This window comes from Enhydra lutris, unplaced genomic scaffold (assembly GCF_002288905.1).
Source record: "Enhydra lutris kenyoni isolate GAN:26980312 unplaced genomic scaffold, ASM228890v2 scaffoldscaffold36, whole genome shotgun sequence".
NCBI classification, from domain to species: Eukaryota; Metazoa; Chordata; class Mammalia; order Carnivora; family Mustelidae; genus Enhydra; species Enhydra lutris.
The window spans coordinates 8,040,756-8,058,644 of NW_019154120.1; the positions used below are offsets into that span (position 1 = coordinate 8,040,756).

The 17,889-nt window shown below is 44.2% G+C and overlaps 1 protein-coding gene across 2 annotated transcripts in view; it reads left to right on the forward strand.

Annotated features, from left to right (window-relative positions):
* LOC111154274 (CD226 molecule) overlaps positions 1-17,889 on the forward strand; it is a 64,438-nt gene that overhangs the window by 14,666 nt on the left and 31,883 nt on the right. The gene's annotated exons all lie outside the window — the stretch shown is intronic.

The window sequence follows — 17,889 nt, forward strand, 5'->3', positions numbered from 1 at the left end:
AATGGTACCAGGAATTACTTGGGGTCCTGGGTAGATAGTGATATCATTCACTGAAAGGGGGAGTATGAGGTGAGAAAAAGGTCTGGAGTGGGGTAGAGGGGTTTGGTTCCAGACATCCAAGGAAGCTCTCTAGTAGGCAGGAGGGTTTTGAGTCAGAGCTCAAGAGAGCAACTGGGTCGGAGATGTACGCGTGGTGAAGGCATGGGTGTGCACGGGTGTGCATGAGTGTGCCCAGTGAGCTTTGGCTAACGGTCTTTTACATAAATGACTAGTGATTATTGAATGTTTGTTCTTTGGCAGCTCTGGGCAAGGTTCGAGAGGCTTTACATGGATTCTTTCATTTAATCCTTACAACATCTCTATCAAGTACATAATGATATTAAGACAGAATTAGAAGAATGAATTAAAACAGAGAGCGAAGGACAAAGTATGGTGAGCGTAAGAAAACAAAGCACTTAGCACAGAAGGGTGACCGCTAAAACACCGGACGTGTACATACGCAGATGACAGGGACATTTTTAGACCCAGAGATGCCTCCCTGTCCACATCAGAGTGTGCAGGTTAGCGGCCCCTGAGACCCATCCCATGTGATCGGAGGTCTTCTGGAGATTGAAAATACTCATAAACGTCTGGAGGGGCTGTCAATACGACCTGAGTTTTCTGCTCAGCAGCATTTTCTAGGCTGAGTAGCAGCTGCCTTTTTCTGACTCGTAAATTCCTAAGTTTCTCACAGTCCCCGCCTTTCCCTATTATTATACCCTCTGGCTTCAGGAATCTCTGTTACCTTCCCAGACCCTGCAAATTTGCACCCATCATCTACTCAGTTACTCCTAGTCCTATTAAAAATGCTTTTCGGAGTCTTCTCAGATTGGTCCTTGCATACATTCCAACTTATCCCTTGTGTATTCTTCTTTCAGCCAAATTGGGTTACGTTTCAATTCCTGAAGCATCATCCATATTCCTGGATTTGTTGTCTTTGCTTGTGCCTTTTCTTCCCTTAAATACTCTTCCACTCCATATACTACTTATCCTTCAAGGGACAGCTAAAGAAACCTTGCCCCACTCCTAAAATGGGAAACAATGTCTCCTCTCCACTTCCCCAGATGTTGTTTGTGGCTACCTTTTAATTAATATGTTGTTGTTCTTGTCTTCCGCCTGTGGTTACCATGTCAGTTTCTTCACTAACCGCCCCCCCCCCCCCCCGCCAAACACCCCTCTGCCCCATCAGTTGGAGGCAGATCATATCCCGTTACCCTCTCCTTGATCCCAACAATATTGGACACTAAATGCTCTGCGTTTAGGAGACTTGGCTCCATAAAACAGCAAAAGAATAGGGGTGAAGGGAGGGAAGTGGTACTTTCCCTGAAAACTGCCAGCATTAACTAATCAGCACTTGGAAAGCTGCTAATTCCAGATACAATTAAGTGGAACAGAGCGACGTCTTCTGAAGTAGCTTCCAGGAAGTATAAAGCACTTTCCTGAGTGGTAACAGATGTATAGCCCATCGCATGTAAAACATAGCTTGAAGTAGTTTTCGGTGGGGATTTATTTCTCTAGATAGCTTGATTATTTGTACTTAACTTTATTTAAAAAAACAAGTGCAGTGGGCTTTTCCCCCTAAGTACACTCCTCCACGTGGCATTCATTGAAATGTGTCTATCATGTTTCCTCACAATTCATAGCTCACTGAGATACCCTGGTAACTGCTCCCACTAGTTTGTTACATCCTCACCCAGAATGGTGTGTCATTTGCAAGGTTTTGTTGTGGATCTCTATTAGCACATTACTTTTGAATATATTAAGCTTAGTACATCTATGTTCATGGAGGCATTATTTGCAATAGCCCAAAGGTGGAAGCAACCATCCTTCCATTCGTGGAAGGATGAATGGATAACAAAATGCATAGACATACAGTGGGATATTATCCAGCCCTAAAAAAGGAAGGACACTCTTAACCCATTACAATGTGGTTGAACCTTGAGGATATTACTCTAAGTGAAATAAGCCGGTCACACGAGTACAAATCCTGCATGGCTCCTTTTATGCGAGGTGCCGAGAGTCATCAAATTCATAGAAACAGGAAGTGGAATGACGGTTGTCAGGTAGTGAGGGCTCGGGGAGTGGAGAGTTGCTCAAGGGGTACGGAATCTCAGCTTTGTAAGATCAAGAGTTTTGGAGTTTGGTTGCACAATGATATGCGCTGACTTCGTGTTACTGACGTGCACACTTAAAAATGGCTAAGATGGTAAATTTTATGTTATGTGTATTTTGCCAAAATTTAAAAAAAATTCATTTGTATAAATATATGTAAAATAGTGAGTTTAGTTACAGGATTGATTCCCAGGAGATTTCACTGTTCACAGTTTTCTATTTAGAGAAATTCCTATCGATTTGTCTTCATGGCAGTAAGTACAAAGATGGGTATGTTGACAGAGAATTTTGAGTTCTGGTTCTGTCCATCTAACTAGTCTTGTGCTGTTTGGAAAGTCCCTTCATCTTTTTGAGCTTCAGTTTACTCATATATAGAGCGGCAATAGTAATATGTACTTTATGGGCAGGCTCGAGAATGAATTCTTAAGATAATGTATGCAGGCAAGGGCCGGTGTGGGTACTTAGCACGTAGCAAGTACTCAAGACATGGTGGTTCCACTGAGTCCCCTTTTCACCTTCCCTAAGGAATTGGATATTCTCATTCTGTGAACCTTCAAGAATATTTCCGCAGACACATATTAGCAGTTACCACTTCCCTGTACTCTATTAGGATCTGACGAGGGAGATGATAGAGCTCCTGCCCACAGAAGGGGAGAAAAGTAGATATTATATCACTGTATGACAGATGCTCTGACGGGGAAAACTGCCCCAAGGGGGGCTATTAGAGCCCATAGGATGACCATTGTCATTCTTCATTGTTCAGCTTGGGGAGGAGAGAGGGGCATTTGACAACTAAAGGAGGAACAGGAACAGGATAAGTGTGTCCTCTGCAACAGGAATAGCATGTGCAAAGGTCCAGAGTAAAGAGAATACACGGGGTACCTGGAATGGGAGCCCATTATCTTGAAATGTAAGATATAACAGGTAAAAGTGGAGAGGCAAACAGGGGCCAAACCCTCAGTGGTTTTCTGCCAGGGACTGAGAAGGTACTGCAGGCTTGGTAGGAGAGAGAGATCAGACTGATTGGATGAAGGGAGTGGTTTGAATGGGAGCAGGACTGGAGAGAGGGAGGCTGGGGTGGAGGCTATTTTGCTAATACAGGCGGGAGTGAACTGTCAGGGGATGAGGACAGGGCACTGGGGAGAGGTAGTACAAGTTCTAGAGAAGGTAGAATTGACAAGATCCAGCAACTGGCTGGATGAGTGGGGAAGGGAAGAGAAATTAAGATTGATAATGTGTTTCTGAAGAGTGGAGAGAATGGGAAAGAGCCACTTGGGAGAAGGGAATATGGCTTTGGGGTACGCGCAAAGAGGAAATTAAAAGCATTGAACATCTAAATAAGTTCTGTCCATGTGTTCTCTTTTGCCACAAGATGTACGTACTCCGGGAATTCCAGGAGGTGACTTAGGTGTTCCTTTCCTTTGCAGAGATCATGCTGTAGTGCCCATCCCAGTCCACACCGGCTTAGGCACCTGCTGCTGTTCTCGGCACCTGTTCTCAGTTTTCTAGACAGCACCGAGTCTCAGGGGCTTTAATTGCCTTCCCATAACTAGGGTAGCCCTGTGGGATGGTGCCACTGCACCGGTGCTTGTTCTGAAGTGTGGCAGCCGACTGCAAATGCCAGACACACATTTGGTCAAAGAAGTTGACTTGTCGTGTCTGCAGAGCAACTTGAATGCAGGTTCCCTTTCCCTGATGGGATCATCTTGTCCACTTCCAGGTTAAGTCCTCATCATTTCTTTAAAGTCACATGGTGCGTATCTGTGCCAGTAGAAAAATTTGGAAATTCCCTCAGTTTCATAAAGGTAGAGCCACATAATTCCTTCAGTGTCCTTGTCATTTTCTTTTTATTCTCTGCGACACTGTTGTTGTGCGTGCTGTTTTCAAATGCTGGAAGTTTCTCTCACTCACTTTCTCTCTTGATGTAGTTAAAAACTTTTCAGTATTTATTTTGGAGTCTTTTGCAAGATGTTTTTCAAATACCCCTTTGGCCTAGTTACTTATTTGTACCTCTGGGCTTCCTCCTCTCCCCAGCTGAATGGTCTTTTGTTTTCTGGCGATACCTTCATCCTACTGTAGCCGTTTGCCTTTGCCAGGGTAGCCATGAGGGGTTTTATTTCAAGCACCTGGCCCTTTAGATCTCTAGCATATATTTTCCCTGGACTTTCAAAAAGGTGTTTTTCAGAAGTCTTCGGGTTTCTTCTGGGATTTTTCCCTTTTCAACTCTACCTTTTATTTTTTTAACCAGAATATTTGCATTTTATGATCGTTTCCATTTGTAATTTTCCAATGACTTCTTTTTTTTTTTTTTTTGACTTTGCCTTTCTAGTTAGAATTGCCTGTAGTCATTTTGATCATGAAAGGTGCCTCGAAGTGCATAACATATGTGTCTGTGCCGTTCCACAGTGCAGTGATTTCAAGGTATTTTTCTTTCTTGCGGATTCAAGAACAAGGTATATGTGCAATCCCAACGTAGTGGGTCCACACATTTCTCAGAGGAGAAATTCGAGATTGAGTACAGACAAAGCTAAGGAGTCCACCAGTTTAATTTCAGTCTGCTCCATTTGGGGTAATGTTCCCCTCTTAGCTTTCTAGTATTTGCTAGAAGGGCTACAGAACAACCCAAGAAGCTAGCGTCCACCTTGTAGAAATTTGAAGTGTCTCTAGCAGCTGTGTATTGAGACATGATTTCTGCAGATGCCGTCCTTTATAAAATGGTAGCATGTCTATCCTCTGGAAACATTGTTTTTTTAGCCTGAAGGCACAGTCCTCCATTGATTTTTATTGGTTAATCTCTTTCCACCCTGAATCAGATGTGTCACTTATGTCAAGCCTGTCACTTTCTTTTTTTTTTTTTTAAAGATTTTATTTATTTATTTCACAGAGATCACAAGTAGGCAGAGAGGCAGGCGGAGAGAGAGAGAGAGAGAGGAGGAAGCAGGTTCTCCGCTGAGCAGAGAGCACGATGCGGGACTCAATCCCAGGACCCTGAGATCATGACCTGAGCTGAAGGCAGAGGCTCAACCCACTGAGCCACCCAGGCGCCCCAAAGCTTGTCACTTTCTTGCAACTTTTTCATCAATCTACTTAATTTTTTAGGCCTCCAGGATGTGTGGGGGTGCAGTTACAGATTTCAACTGGTCATTCCCCAGATAAGGAGTGTGACAGAGACTTCATTAGCAAACAGCACATGTTGAGAAAGGCCAGAGCTGATAGGGCAAAGCGGGCATGAAGGAGACGCACCTTTCACAGCGGCTGTTGAGAGGTTTGAGGGACCGGGCGTTGGGTGGAGTTCTAGTCAGCCAAGAGTGCAGCCCTCCCGGATTTACCCACCCTGCTCCCTGCAGCCTCACTTACTGTGGCCAGGGGACCCTCCTCTCCAGCATTTTGCTGAATTTTCCTCTCTCGTTACCGTATTTCCTATTAAGGGCCGCTGAGTCTAATGCTCGCTCTCGCCACTTTACACCTGTGTGGGGATGGGTGGGCTGAGAGGGGCTCCGTTCCCAGGCACGTGTCTTCAGCACCGCATGGCCTCCAGCACTACAGACCCCTCCTGGGTCTGTTCCTGGCTTTATGGGGTTAGTGGAGAGAGGAATCTCGAACTCTGTTGAAGTCCAGCATTTCTAAGTCAGATCTTGGGCACCTCAACACGAATTGTTCCTTTTACCCTAGTCAGGTTTAGTAAGGCCCTTCTTGAGACTGAAATTATTTCTCAGCCCTTATTATATTTGTATCCTGTGTTAAAAATGAAAATGTATCCTTCTTACTTAGAATAGACTAAACATCTTGCAACAGATTTGCTTTAGCTCCAATGCTCTTATAAAAACCTCTGAACAATTATTTTTCCAGCTTTGTATATGTCTTAGTGCTCCAAATAGTAAGTAATAACTTGTCATTCATTATGGGGACTTTCTTATGTTTGATATAATTGGTAATAATGGGTAATAAAAACTGAGGATTCTCAATACTCCCTTAAGTGTAGTTATGCAAAGACAGAAATGGGATCTTGTTTTTAATTTGCGTGCATGCACACACACACACACACACACACACCCCACCCAAACCATATTAAAGCAAAAAACCTGGAGAAAAGAGGTCTTTAGGGCAATAAGAGTATAATTGGGAATATCATGGAAGCAAATTATGCCAAATAGCACTGGACAAAGTCTGGAGTGTGTAACCCATATAATGCTTGTGTCTTCAACTTTGACTAACAGTCACTTAAATTGACTAATGAGTAGACAAGTCCTATAAGATCATATTCAAAATATAAGGGAAAGTGAGGAAGGCTTCCTGAGGCTTCCTGTCAGCCACACATTCTATTTAATGTGCACGATGGCTCAGCCAGGAGGAGGGATTGCTGGCTTCTTAAGGAAATTGGGTTGGGAAGGTGAAAGCCTTGGTATCCTTCCTATATGAGAGGATAAGAAGCAACTCCTGTCCCGGGGACGCTCACAGCCTAATGGCACACACCAAGGTGTGTTGATGCCTCACATCACCAAGGTGTCAATGTCCAGAGGGGACAACGACAAGGCGAAAACCGTATCTTTGCGACCAAGTTGGAGAAGGCTTCCCGGAAGATCACCTTCATGGAGGTCTTCAGGGTGAATGAGAGTTTTAGGGAGTCCAGCAGACAGGACAGCCTGCACGGAGATGCAGAGGAGTGGACATGAGTGGTAAACACACGGGGTCTTGAGTGGCCTGGTGAACATGGGCATTACGGGTCATGGACGGACATGAGGACAGGGTTGATGAGGGCAGAGAGAGAGCTTGCAACAGCTTGTGTTTGCATGAGGCGCTACGGAGCGAGAGGTGTTGAAACTGAGGGTCAGATCGGATTTCCAACTAGGAAAGAGTGCTCTCCCAGAGGAGAGATGGGTATAAATTCTCATGGTCTCAGCATGAAAAACAAATGCATCTTAAGACAGCGGAGACAGATTATATGTAGATGAAGAAAGCACAAGGGAACATGGCTGACTTACACTATACATGTGAGATCACGTTTTGATTTATAGGGTTCCAGAATGAGTAGTCTGGAGTTGCCAATATAGCAGCAATGATGGGCTTCCTGATGTACAGCTACTCTTCTGGTGCATAGTGGGCCTTTGGTTCTTTGGTTTCAGACACTGAGTCAAATTTCTGGGTTCAAGTACTGACTCCACTTCCACTAGCCCTGACTTTGTTACCCTGTCTTTAGAATGAGCATCGTAACGGTGCCTGCAATGTAGGATAGTTTTGAAATTCACATCCCCTGGGAAGTATTTGTCACAGCTCGTGTCAAACTATAAGCACCTGGTATGTATTACATATTACTATTAATTGGCCAAAATAACCAAAGTTATTTTCTTTTGAAGAATTATGAGTAACACTATATTTAGAGAAAAATAAAGAAGAATAGACCAAAGTTGTTTTCTTTTGAGGAATTATGAGTAGTACTAAATCTATAGAGAGAAATACAGAGGAACTATCTTTCGAGAAAATAAAAAGGAGAACAGTAAAGATTTCTCAGATATGAAAATGAAGAAAAGGAAACATTAGCGGGCCGAGAAGCGATGCCATGTGGTAAACTGCCCATAGCATTCTTTTGTCTTGTATCTGAATGGATAGTTGATGGTAACAGGAGGTATGTTTTCTGAGGAAAACTCCTGAGTTTCAAAACACATGAAGTGGAGGACCATAGATTTGAAGAACAGAGAGAGACAAGGAGGTCGGCACCTTTGGTCACAACCAGTGGAGGGCGAGAAACAGGTTCATTTGCAGAGGCTTTCCGAAGGGAAGCAAAACAGTTAGGCTCCCCCGCTTCCACCCTTCCCAGTTCCCGTATAGGCTTGAGTCTATGTGAAAGTCTATGAAGAAAAGTGGGCAAAGGTGAGGGAGGTCGTGCTCCTTACGGAAACAAACTGTCCCTTTTTTCGAGAGAACTTAATTTTTTAAATCCTCGTGCAGTGGCTGGTGCTACTCAGCTGACTCCCTGTCCTCTCACTAGTGCTTACAATTTAGTCATGATAAACAGTTCTTTTTGTTAGACTTAATAATCCTTCCCTGAATGGTTCGGTAAAATAAGAGGAAAATACGCTTTGCAGCGGGCCATTTATTTCACACCGAGATAATATGCTTTGTCTCTTCAGCCTTTATTCTCAAAACTTGGATAAGCTTCTTGCCTTCCCTTCTTTCAAACAGTAACGTCATTAGCTTTCTCTTGCTACCATACATGATTTGAAGGGTTTCATCTACCTTCCAAGTGATCCCTTAAATATTGTGGTAAAAATGGAATGTTTTGTCTTACGTGATAGAATTCCCTGGCTCAAGGCTTCTCTCTCAATATTTTAGATATTCTTTGTAGCTATCTAAAAGGTCGATTTTCTTTGTCCCCTTTGTTTGGAAAAAGCTCCCCGACAGCTTTTCTGGAATGTTCGAACTGCTCAGGTTTCTCCAATCCTCTTCCTCACCTTGAGCGTAACGGAAGCAGAGAGGCCGCAGCCAGTTTTTGGTTGTCTTTGAGAAATGAAGCAGCAAATTAGCCGAGATAATACCCAATACTCACCCGAATCAGTGGCTGAAGCCTCTACAGCCAGGACGCTTACTGTCTTAACCTTTTTCTGTGTTTGGCATTTCTCACCCTTTTGCTTTTTTCTCCGGTTTTGGGTCCTCCAGCAGCTACATGATTTCTCAAATGCTCCGTTTTTCAGTTTCTAGCCTTTGGGGAGACTTCCCATCCCCGGCCCCCCCATTGCTTCCATGGCCATGGCCTTGGCCGTGTCCACGCAGAGCTCAGCAGCCAGTGACGTCCCACTGTCCTGCTCAAACATTCAACCTACGAAGCGGAGTCCAAGCGAATGCGCCCACCTTCTGGGCCTTCCACCTTCCACGGGATTTCCGCGAGTTCCCTGCGCCCAGCAGGTGTTCCAGATGGCTGCCTCCCCCCGAGGCTTTGCTCCAGGTCCGCAGGAGACCTTGCTCCTCTGCGGGGACGCGGCTCCTGGCGGTGCGTCCGGGCTCCGAGCTCACAGCACGGCGCGGGTTGTAATTCTCGGCCCCTCTCGGGGCGCCGGGCCAGCTCCTAAGCTCTGTGAGGACGGGGACATGCTGTCTGATGTGCCGCTGTATCCCTGACATCATTTTCAGCCCCTCTCGCAGAGGAGGCTCGGATGAACTATTTTATGCTGAATTAGTGACTGAAGCCAGTGACTTTTTGTAAGTTCCCACAGGGGCGGGGACAGGTCTCGCTCATTCTGTCCCGTGAATACAGCTTCACACGTCATTTCACAACAGACTCTTAAGGACTGATTTGCTTGATTCACTCACCTCAGTGTTAAAAACTGTCTCGGAAAGTTGTTTCAGCGTATTGTTAAGTCGAAAAAAACACGTAGTTTGGGAAAGAGACCGGTACCACCGTAGTAAGAAAAAAGAAACACCATTGTGGTGTGACTGAGCGGGTAAAATTCAAAATATTTACTGTGATTATTTTGGAGATTGACATCACAAGTGATTTTTATCTTCTTTTTTTGGCTTACATGAATTTTCTAATTTTTCCACACCAGAAAAAACAAAGCAAAACAGAACAACCTGCAAATAGTCGGTAATGCATGAGACTGTCCTGGGGTGCCCTTCCCTCCCCATGTGGTGTTGGGTCTGGGGCAGTGTAGACTCTGTCCGATACTCCTCAAACAGTCAGGTTTCGCAAGGGGTCAACGTGCTATTAAAGTTTGAATGCAGGGACTCATGGTGATTGTCATACTCTTTTTCTTTTTTTTTTTTTTTCCAAGAGAATCCAGACTTTCTCCCTGCTACTTCAAAGCACAGTTACCCATGGATTAATTATTAGAGTGGAGCCCCAGCCTATGATCTTTTTCAATACTATTTTCCCCAACAAGTGGTATGAGGAATTAAAACCATGTTTGTACACAAAACCCAGGGCATCCCTGATGTTCTGGATAATGAGATGAGAGCGACCACTTGGGAAAGGGAACCCAAACTACCAAGGTGAGGAAACATGTTAATCCTCTGTTTTACTTTTAAAAACTAACCACCATATGAGAGGTGTATCTTAGGAGTTGGGCTACGAACAGAGGAAAATTTGGTTAAAATATGGGCATAAAATGAGGGGGTGGTCTGAGTTAGTCTGAGGAGGAGAAGTTATCTGGAAAATCTTAGCGGAGGAATCTGCACCTGACTCCCCAGGCCAGGGCGGTGGGTGGGGGGGTGGAAGGAGAGTGATGCTGAGAGAGGGAGCGACCCAGTCTGGACTCGGGGGCAAGTCTGGGTGTGTCTTGAGAGGAAGCTCAGGGTCACGGTGAGCAGTGCAGCGACGTTGAACTGTGGTGAAACTGGGGCTTATGATATGTGCTAAGAAGTCTGAATTTTATCATTAAGGATTTGGGGATACATTCAAGAATTTTCAGTTAGGGACTTACAGAGCCAGATCTGTGTTTTGCAAAGACTGCTCCAGCTTTATGACAGGGACAGAGGGAATTGCAGTGGGCACGAGCAGGAGAACTATTGCCAGGCTGGTGCTCCATCCCAGGGGAGAGGTGACAAGAAGAGCCCGAGAGAGTGGAGTGCGGAGAAGTGGGTAGAGCTAAGGCCCTTGAGGGAGAAAGGGCGACGGAACATGGAAGTGAGTTAGCTGAGAGGGTAGGTGGGGGTGGGGGGGTGGTAGCAAAGGCTAGTGCCTAGGTGCTCTGAGTGCACATGGGAATGTATTTGTCAGCTGGAGGTCATCAGAAGGATACCATGTTGCAAAGGTTCAACATTTACATGCACAAAGTTATATTGTTATTTTGGCATCTCTTAAAGCTAAACGGATAGGAATAAAATGAATGCTCATTAGGTACATATATTGAATAGAAAAATCTTTTCTGGTATTCTCTTATATACAGAAGGCATTAAAATTATGGTTCATGACCTCAGATAGGGTTATACCTTAGTTGATGAACTGTTTACCCGTTATAGTAAATGAAGGTCTCTAGTTCATTGGGAATGACTCATTTTGTGGTTTGATGCTTATCTAAAAATCAGGAAAATATACTCTTTCATTACTCTATGAATCAAACATATTGTTCCTAGTTGAGATGATAAATGTTTTGAATTATAGCTTTCTGGAAAACATTTTGTTTCATACAGATTAGTCTGACAGCCTTTTTTTTTTTTTTTTTACCTTTTATTTTTAACTTTTAAAGAAGATACATTTTATTTTCAGAGTTGAAATAATATTTGGGGAGAGGTATAGTGGGAAGGGCAGATGGTCAATGTCATCTTAGATTTTTTTCCTAGGGCTAGTGTATTCTTAAAATTTATTTAAATTGGTTTTGTTTTATAATTTTACATGATTTTATTTTTTTTTAAGATTTATTTATTTATTTTAGAGAGAGAGAGAAAGTGAGCACATGTGAGCAGGAAGGGCAGAGAAGAGGGAGAGAGAATCCCAAATCTCCCCTGAGCCCAGGGCCCAATATGGAGATTGGTTGACATTGATCCCATGACCTTGAGATCACGACCTGCACCAAAACCAAGAGTCTGACGCTCCACCAACTGAGCCACACAGGCGCTCCTATCGCATATGATTTTATAAGTAGCTATGTATTAAATTAATCTTTCCCTGAAATAAGCAGTGAGGTTTTTGGTTTTATTTGTGGTGTGTCATAAACAACTCACAAATCACCATTTTGGTGGTTATCTGTGGTTGCTTAAGCCACCAGTGATTTATTTATATGCCTCACTTAGACGCGGGATTTAAGCCTGTGAGTAAATTATTTTTGCAGTTGAATACAATCGCATCTATTGACAGGCAAAAAGATGCCTTATTTTCCTAACCGTTACTCTATACAATCTAGCTCTGAAATGAAGTAGTTTAAGTGGGATAAACCTCACCTTGATTGAGGCACATTAGGGTGTATTAGTAATTGCCGCCGCTGGCTCAGACACATCCTGTGATTAGACTCTGATCCCCAAATTTTATGGTTTTTTGTTTTGTTTTGCTTTTAAAAGGCAAACCCATAAATGTGATAAATGTAATTCCAAGATAATGGAGTTAGGAAGCCATTACTGAAGGCAATTTTAGAGGAAAATGGAGAGTGTAAAATGATAACTTTAAAATATTTAAAATTATGGAGGTGGAAATTAAATTGCAGACTTCGGAGAGAAGTATGTACCGTGCAGGGGAAATGGAAGTCATCCCTAATTTAGGGGAAGAATTTACAGTGAGATAAAAAGCCAGAGAGAATGGCAAATGTGGAGTTTAAATATTTTAAAAGTAACCATTTCAATTAGTTCCTGCATTTAAAAAATGGCATGCAGCAATAGGGCATACAAATTCATAAGGGGCCATATTTATCTAAGCTCTTCCCGACCTTGCTTCAAACAATGTATTTGAAAACTCAGTGTAATCTGAAAAAGAATTTTGTTTCTTTTTCTATTTCATCTTTGCTTTTGGTGTTTACATGTTTAATGTTGTCCTTAGATGAATTCTAACAAACGGAGATCTACGGCACAATAGAAAGCACCCTGGGGTCTTTGGTTAGTGACATTAACATGGGGTTCATTTATTAGATTAAAATACATCGTATGGTCTCTCTGGCCATTTACTAAGATGTCTACGCATTTCTGTATTTTTACACCTATTCTACTACTAAGGAATCGAAGCAAGGAGCAGTGATTCTGAACCCTGTCAGATCTGATGTTCTCTTTCATCCTAAGTACTTTATAAATGTGAGACTATTTTGAAATCATACTCATAGATATGGAAAAGCTACCTCCACAGACAATTCCAAAAAATAAATCTAATGCTGTAAGTGTAACTTAAAGGAGAAATAACATACAAGCAGTTTACAATAAGGGGGTCTGCATTTTCACGTATACCCATTCAAGCACTATTCTGTGAGAGGACAAAACGAGGTGTTAACTGTCTCCACCTGCCTTTAGAGTCGCCGTGAAGCACAAGGACATGCCCCTTGAAGACTCGGTCACCCTGAGTGGCACTGTCACCAATGATGCTGCATTCAAAACAGCAAATAAAGTTCTAATCCTTCAAAGGGAAAATTTCCCCTACTTTAAGCTGAACAGAAATGGAATTCCTAAAAAAGCCAGGGTCAGCTTAAACAGCTCAGAAATATTTTGTGTACATTTTCTTGTACCGGTTTACTTCCAGGTGAGTCAAAACCTCTTGAATTATTAATTGTAACTCTTTTGAAGGTAAGTAGGTTTTGGCCTAGGACTCAAAACCTCGTCTTAAGTATAGCAGGTCTTCAATCGATGGTTATTTGTGTACTAGTTTCTTTAGAGCAAGAACTTTCTGTTTTATTGGGAGTAACAGAAGACAGCCAAATGCATCTGAAATGGTCTTGGTTGTCATTCTCGAGTAGAGGAAGGGCCAAAAGTTGGGTCTGTCTTGCCCTCCCTTCCCTTTCCAATTTCTTACAGTAGAAATGCTTTTCTAAAAGAGCAGTAAACTGGACCCGGCACAGATACTGAGATCTGACGTTCTTCAGCGAGAAAACTGGAGACTGAAAGAGCCGTTGCTAGGTATTGCCAAACACAGGTTCAAATCAAAATTGGAAAAGAAATATTTTGCCCTGGGTCCATGAACACAAATATATTGATATAGGGTGCACTGTGAGTTTCATTTCTTGGCGGGATGATGAACCTGAATTATACTCCTCTGGTCCTTCCTCTCATTGCCAACGGCATTAATATGAAGTGGGTGGGTAGAAGCAAAGGGAAGCTCGCCAGTCACGCTCTTCAGGTGGGCTGGGGATGCAGTTGCTCTCAAGGCTTATCAGCAGGGCTCACCCAGCACACTCGGAGCCATAGCGCTGTTTTGCACGAGTTGGGTGGAAGGTTGTTGTAGAAAGGTAGGATTTCAGAGGCAGAGGACTTTCACCTCTGACCTGATATTTACAAACCAAACTCTTGGACAGTATTATAATTAACAGACACTTTTGATCATTGTTCTGAAATAATCCTAGAAAAATATAATCACAACGAGACTGCTTTCCCAATTTTGGAAGTGTCTCGAATAGCAGTGATGTATTTCCCCCAAGTCACTTTGTTTCCAAAAATGTCATGAAGTCCAATAGGTATTCATAGAGAAGGTTTGGGATGCAGTTCCTTCTTCCCACACTTTGATAAGAGGCAGCTTCTTTCCTTCTCTTCCTATGTGGAACCCTCCAGTTCTCCGAGCCTGTCAGATTTCTCCTCTTTCCCTTGGGCTGGCCCCTTGTTTGATGACTTGCAGGCTGAGCATTTGACTAGACATCTGAGCTCTGGGAGAAGCATTCTCTGTTCACAGCAGCTCCTCCTGCCCATGAGATCTTTGCTGGCAAAGGGACCAGGACTGTGTCCTTCTCAACTGCTGTTGGCACTTACCCATGCTTGGAATTTGATGGTAAATGACAGAGGTTGTCAATCTAAGATCTAAATACTGGCTTACCAATTTTGCTCTAAGGTGTTCTACTTTTTTTTTTTTTTTAATGTTTACACTTTAGTGCATAAGCAGAAATTAATGAAATTCTGTTAATTGCTTCAGGCAGTTCTCCTTTTAAGAAAATAAAAAGTTTGTTTTCTTTCTCTAGTTGTGGTCAAGCTGCTCCTTTTTCTGTTTCGAGAAGTGAGAAATTTAAATGGCAAAATAATCCGTGACCTATGACAGTAATAAATCTCTTTAAGCATGTTTATCTCCTCAGTTAAGGACTGTTTTGTTTTTAAAGCTCTACCAATCTATTCTCTAACATATTCCAAGTTCCTTTTTCTTTCTAGAATATCCTTGATATTCTCCAGATCTTCCCTTTCTCCACCATGGGGAGCTTGGGTGGGGGGGCCAGCTCCCCCATCATAGGGTGCTGGCAAACGGGCTGGGTCTGCCGAGAGAACAATGCCCTGGGGGCTGTTCTCCAGGGAAGGGCTCCAGGCACAGGCAGGACAGTCTCCTGGGAAGAACGCTAGACAGTTGCAGCTGCTGGGAGGGCCAACGGAGCAGGTGGGATGGAGCTGTGTGTCCGGGTTGCCGTGGTCTTGAACACGGGCAGACATTCACTGGGGCCTCGATTCCTTGCCAGGACTGCACAATCGCTGCCCCAGGGCCCCGAAACGAGGTGCGACCACATTGTCACCCTGAGGGATGGGGTGTTCGAGGTGTGTTGGGAATTGGGCTTTGATTAACAGGGGGTTTGTGGCCTGAAATAGATGACTTGCAGATGAGCCTGGGACCAGGGGCTTCCAGCACTCAGGGCAGCCTGTGTTTCTCATCCCAGAGCTCCCCATCTCCCCTAGAATTCCCCAGATTGGGGAGTAGCAACACCAGCAGTCGTGCCTGGGGCCTGATTCAACCATGGGTTCTCTGAGCCAGGCCTCAGGTACCCAGTGGGTCCCAGCTCATTCTCTCCCTGCCCCTCTGTCAGGACACACCTATATCCGCACACCCTGGAAGCCAGCCAGCGCCCCCTGCTGCTTTCCTGGGAAACCCCACACTCCACACCTCCCCCACCCCCACAAGTTGCTTCTGGAGAGGTCACGGGGTGGCAGGGAAGATGCCCTAGCAGAGCGGGGGAGGATGTTGCTGGTGGACACTGGACCAGCCACTATGGTCGCTAGTGCTCAGGTTCTCTGCCCATCCAAGGTGCGTGTCACTTACGTCTGGGGTATCTTATTCTAGATATAAAAACCCAGTGAATTTAATGGTAAAAAAATTATGGTTTTCTAGGATTGATCTGTAGACATTTCCTCTGACCTAGAAACAGCACCCATTGAATGCTGAATAAATACATTATTACCTCCTTCTACTTCCATACCTATTTCTTTTATTGGTATATGTCAAATTTCCTTTTATTTTTATTTATTTTTCAAGATTTTATTTATTTATTTGACAGACAGAGATCACAAGTAGTCAGAGAGGGAGGGGGAAGCAGTCTCCCTGCTGAGCAGAGAGCCCGATGCGGGGCTCCATCCCAGGACCCTGAGATCATGACCTGAGCCGAAGGCAGCAGCTTAACCCACTGAGCCACCCAGGCGCCCCCCCCCCCTTTTTTTTTTTTTTTTAAGAAAGTGGTTTCTTTTTTTGTTTGTTTGTTTTTTAAGATTTTATTTATTTTTTTGATAGACAGAGATCACAAGTAGGCAGAGAGACAGGCAGAGAGAGAGGGGGAAGCTGGCTCCTGGCCAAGCAGAGAGCCCAATGCGGGGCTGGATCCCAGGACCCTGGGATCAGGACCCGAGCGGAAGGCAGAGGATTTAATCCACTGAGCCACCCAGGTGCCCCCAAATTTCCTTCTAAATCCTGATGAACTGACAGGGGAACTGCTTGTTTCCCTCATTCTACCAGTTCTTTGAGTCTCTTTTCTGGATCACTCGCTTTTCTGGCGGATCCCACGATGAGAGCTCTGCCTGTCCACAGCCTGGTGCTTGCTGGGTTTTCGATACTGGTCTATATTTCACTTTAACTTCGGGATAGTTTGAACTGGATAATCAGCGTCTCCCACCTCAGAGGGCTGTGAGGAGTACATTGATCCCGCTGTGGTTTGAAAAGCACCTGCTGCTCTTCGGAGAGAAGGAGTTAGAGCCGTAGACACCACGGGGCCGGCTGGTGCTTGGGGATCCGCCGGGAGGAGCAGCCTCTGTGGGGGCTTGTATTTTGCAAACGTGGGAATGAAGACCCCAACTTCACATAGGACGTGGACTGGAAAACACTACTTTAGGCTGCTGGGATCATGCACTGAATTTACAACTCGGTGTCATCCTCAAGGATGGTTTCTCATCCATTTATCCCACAATAGTTATTAAGCAACTGAAGACACTGGCGTTGCGCCGAGATCAGACCTCACGCCGGAGGCACGAGGCCCGCGTCTTCCAGGCTCTGAGTTTCCCACGGCAGGGAGACCTGACAGCTCAGAAGGGGCAACACAACAGAAGGGACAGAAGTAGAACAGAAGAGGGAGCGGCTGGCCGCTCTACGGATGAGTAAGGAAATATTTCCCCATGGAGGTGCTGTCATATTCGAGTTTTATGGGAGAAGAAGTGATTTTCCCGGGCCAGGGCGGGGTCCTCTTAGGCCATCCAGAAGAGATGGCTGCTGCCCGACGGGAAGCGTGATGCTGCTTGGGAACACTAGGGTATGCGGCAGGTTCTAGTAGGAGATGAGCCTGGAGACAAAGGCAGGGCGAGAATCGTAAAGGATTTGACTAGTGAACGTGCACTTTGTCCAGTGGTTGTGATGGGAGACCCCTGAGCCTTTTAAAGCAGACATGCGGCAGGATCAGACTTGGGTTACAGCGACATCACTTTGGTTGCAGTGTGAGTGGAGGGGAAAGGGGCTTGAATTAGAGAATACCCAGAGGCAGATATTTCAGTGGTCCCGCTGACGAAACATCGGGGAATATATAGGAACCAAGTCTTGTATTTTCATCCTATTTGGCTTCAAAGTCACTTTACTGTGTGGATTTCTCTGCTACAATGCTTAACCCCCTACAGATGAAATAAATGAATTAGCAAGTATTTATTGATCATCAAATATGTGCAAGATGTAACATAGGGTGTTTCTAGAGATGAAAATAAATACAATTCACGACATGGTACGATTCACCTTGAGAACTTTTGGAACATAATGGAGTAACAAGCAACAAATGAGTATTTTAAAAAATTATTTCTGCCTCCAAGGAGCTTGGCATAATTGAGGAAAGCAAGGTAGAAAACACAGCAGTTTGTATTTTGTGAGAGTAGAAATTTGTTATGCACAATTAGACATGGGAA